The sequence below is a fragment of the Schistocerca gregaria genome, chromosome 1 (assembly GCF_023897955.1).
Source record: "Schistocerca gregaria isolate iqSchGreg1 chromosome 1, iqSchGreg1.2, whole genome shotgun sequence".
In the NCBI taxonomy this organism is placed as follows: Eukaryota; Metazoa; Arthropoda; class Insecta; order Orthoptera; family Acrididae; genus Schistocerca; species Schistocerca gregaria.
This window is the reverse complement of record NC_064920.1, coordinates 573605514-573609662: the sequence shown is the minus strand read 5'-3', so window position 1 is coordinate 573609662 and position 4149 is coordinate 573605514.

The following is a 4149-nucleotide window of genomic DNA, read 5'->3' as shown; positions in this document are numbered from 1 at the left end:
GAGTCAATCAGAGCACAAGTAGCGCTTACAGAGGCTGTGACTGTACACGATTTTTGAAATAAAGATTCCGTGGCTAAAGTATGATTAAGGAAACGTTAATGGCTGTTGATACATAAGAATGTCTTAAAATTTCATTTACAGTGACACAGTAATAAGATGTCTAATACCAAGTGTAGAAGTATGAAACCGGAACTTGGTTGGAATAATTACATGTCTGTTGTTTGAAACTGATGCACAATATTTTATTCAAAATAATCTCCATTGCTATTTATACATTTCTCCCAACTCTCCGGCAGGCTATGAAAGCAAAGCCAAAAAGAAAGAACAGTTCTTCTTTTGAAGCGAACCAGTCAGCGAGCCTTTTTTCGTACATCTTCATACGAACTGAAGCGTTGTTCAGCGAGAGCTTGTTCCAGTGATGCAGAGAGACGATAATCGAACGGAGCGAAGTCTGGAGAATAAGCCGCGTGCCCTAGTATTTCCCAACTGGAAGCCTCGATCGTTTCGCTGACCCGTTCTGCTGTGTGTGATGGGGCGTTATCATGGATTAATATGACTCTGTGTTGCCTTTTTCCATATTCCGGTCGTTTTTCACATAATCCTCGATTCAAATCAATCATTTGCTTTTGGCAGCGATCAGTGTTAACGGTTTCATCAGGTTTTAGCAGCTCAAAATAGATGGTTCCCTTCTTATCCCACCAAACACAGAGTATTGTCTTCTTTCCAAAGCGATTTGGGCTTGCAGTGGATGTCTATGGTTTTCCTGGATTCACCCACGATTTACGATACTTATGATTCTGAAAATATATCCATTTGTCATCACCTGTCACTATTCGATGGAGAAACGACTTTCTTTTGTATCTGGCGAGCAGCATTTCACAAGTCGTCTTTCAATTTGTTTGCTGTCTTTCATTCAGTTCATGCGGAACCAATTTTCCCACTGCCGGCCGGAGTGGCCGTGCGGTTCTAGGCGCTACAGTCTGGAGTCGGGCGACCGCTACGGTCGCACGTTCGAATCCTGCCTCGGGCATGGATGTGTGCGATGTCCTTAGGTTAGTTAGGTTTAATTAGTTCTAAGTTCTAGGCGACTGATGACCTCAGAAGTTAAGTCGCATAGTGCTCAGAGCCATTTGAACCAATTTGAATTTTCCCACTTTCCTCAGTTTTCCCGTAGCTTTCAACCGAAGAGAAACGGCTTTCTGCGTCACGTTCAATTGTTCCGCGGGCTCCTGTTAAAGTATCATCTTCATCCAATAAGGTGTGCAATTCGTTGTCTTCGAACTTTTTCGGTGGCTTTCCGCGCTCGCCGTTTCTCACGTCAAAATCGCCACTTTTGAATTTTTTGAACCACTCGAAACACTATGTTTTCCCAAGAACATGTTCGCCGAAATCTTCGACAAGTATTCGATGCGACTGTGCAGCAGTTTTCTTCAAGTGATAGCAAAAAAACCAATGCTGTCCGAGGGTCGCAGTTCGTAGGTAATAAACTCGACATGTTTACAGCTTTGAGACAGATACCAATGATGGAACTCGGGGTTACTGTGTTTTGACATTCGTCGTCAGCCATTACAGGTAGCAGATGGCGCTACAGATGCGGTCTTACGAGCTCTACACTGACGGCTAGCACCAGCTATATAGAAATTCCGGCTTCACACTTCTACACCTGGTGCATAAGGAATACATACTTCCAAGAGCGGAAACAACAGTTTACCAGTGCTACGGCTGTTGACCAATCATCGCGTTTGTGTTTGTTTACACCGGGTTTATTCTTATGATAATCGAAGTATAGTAGCAATGCGAATAGATCCCGAGTAAAAACGGGAACGAAGGTAACTTCAATCATAAACGGCGAATGGAGGGGAAATATAACACTTCCTTTGCGAAAAAAACGTGCGCCCAGTCCATAAACAGTGGCAGAAACCTGGCCCTGAGAAATAGCAAGCACAGCACAGCCCTTCCGAAAGGAATGTGCCTGTGAATCATATAATTGTGATATCAGTGCCGCCGCTCACTCTGCAGCAGCATTGGACACCATCACCGCAGTACGCAAAATTTCTTCAACAGCAGCAGCATGAAACCGCATGCATTGTGGAGATGGTGGACGAACCACAACCAGGAGACTCTAATCCGTCAAACTTAAACCAACCGATGTAAGCCCTCCGCATTTGGTCGGCAAGGCACTGGGGTAAGTACACAAAGCTTGGAGGTGTACATGTTACGGTATAATGTCGGAATGGATCTGAGAAAAGAAGTGATTGCTGACCCGCAGCAAGTCTAGGTAACAGTTGGCGGAGTTAGTTCAGGCTGCCGTAAAGACAGCATAAATGGGATACCAGTCAATGTGATAACTGATACTGGAGCTAGTGCATCGGTTATGGACCATGAGTTCTATAAATATGTCAGTCGAGTGAGAAGATTACAGATATTGTTGGTCCAAAACCATACAATTGTGGCGACCATACATGGTCGGATACAGTTGATCAAAAGTCAGGTGCAGGCCGTGATGAACCTAGAATACGAGGCAGTTAAATACTCATTCTTAGTGGCGAGAAATTTAGCTGTTCCATGTATCCTAGGTTTCGATCTATTGCGAGAAAGTTACGCGAAAGTAGACCTTTCTCGCGCTGTATGCACATTAGTAAATAATGGAGTTTTTATAGAACTGGTAGTAATAAAGGCTTATGCAATATATAATAATTATTGCAGACATGTCAGAGCGACCTTCGGTAAACTGAAAATATTACACATACGGACTGACTGAGTCTTAAGTAAATACAGTTCAACAGAAAACTGTAGTCGAAGTTACTGGGTCGCGTTATCTCGACAATAACCATCAACGTAAACCAGCTCTGCTTCAAAATAAATATACCCAAGTGTTTTCAGGAAACCTGGAATCATTAAAGGCTATGTGTACGATCTGCAAATAGGGCCACAACGAACATTTTGTCATGCCATGTACTCTATGCCTTGGTCAAAAAGAGAAGCAGTATCGAGAGATCCAAAGGATGCTCAGTTGGCAAGAGTTGTAAATGGAAGCAGTTTCTGAGAGAAGAGAATGTTAAGCACATATTTGTGTCTTGATTTAATCCGAGTGTGAATTCCATGGTTAGGGTGTTTCATGAGTTTACTGGCTTTGTGAGAACATATTCTGCTAATCAACACACCAAGGGGTAGAATACGTTCGGACATGAACATCGACATGAATCTAGTGGCTATATTCCAGGCGAAATTATGATGCCAGATGTCAGATGAATGGGTGAAGAAGTGCTTGCCACATATACCAAGGCAAGTCATCAAAGGAGAAAAGATACAACAAGTGTGGATATCGTTAAAGAAACATGCTTATTTGAGGCAGAGGAAATATAACAAACAGTTAAAAACTGTACAACCCTACCAGGTGTGAGAGATGGTCCTGCTTAGGACACATCCAAAGGCCTCCAGCGCTAAAAGGGTTAGCAAAAGGTAGCGACTGTTACATACAGAACAACATCTAATCATAAAAATACCTTATGAAGGATGCTACCTGCTGGCGCATCCAGAGACAATAAAGGTGACAAGTTTAAATCCTCATAAAGATATAAAATCTTTTGTACCTAGAGATGAGTAATAGACCTCACATAAAGGTGAAGCCTAACCTTGTAAGTATGTAAATAGTTATCTTAATGCTAAGTGCATTTTTATAATGTATGTGTATTTTTGTGTGTAGCTTGTAAGTACTGTGTATCTGTATGTATGAGTTGTTGTATGTTTGAAATGTTACCAATTGCGTCACATGAAAAGTCTCAATTGTGAAGGTAATAACTCTTCGATAGCATGAGAGGACACATTGCGGTCAAAACCTGACTGGAAAATAAGCAAACTGTTTGATCCTCAGAGTACTTGCAGCTTGTTTCCAATCTAAAACACAGAAATTATTTGAGAGATTTGTCACGAGTCTATTGAAGCCTAATTGTCTTCTTTTTCACGAAAATTACAAGATCACTAGTGAATAAGTAACTTGGGACTCGTCATATTTTATCATGAATAAGTAATACAGGAACTACAGAATGATTCTGTGTTCAATATAATAATGACTGCAAAATCACATGAATCGAATGGTCCAGGTGAACAAAGATCTTCCTTTTTTGCACAAGGGGAGAAGTGGCTGCT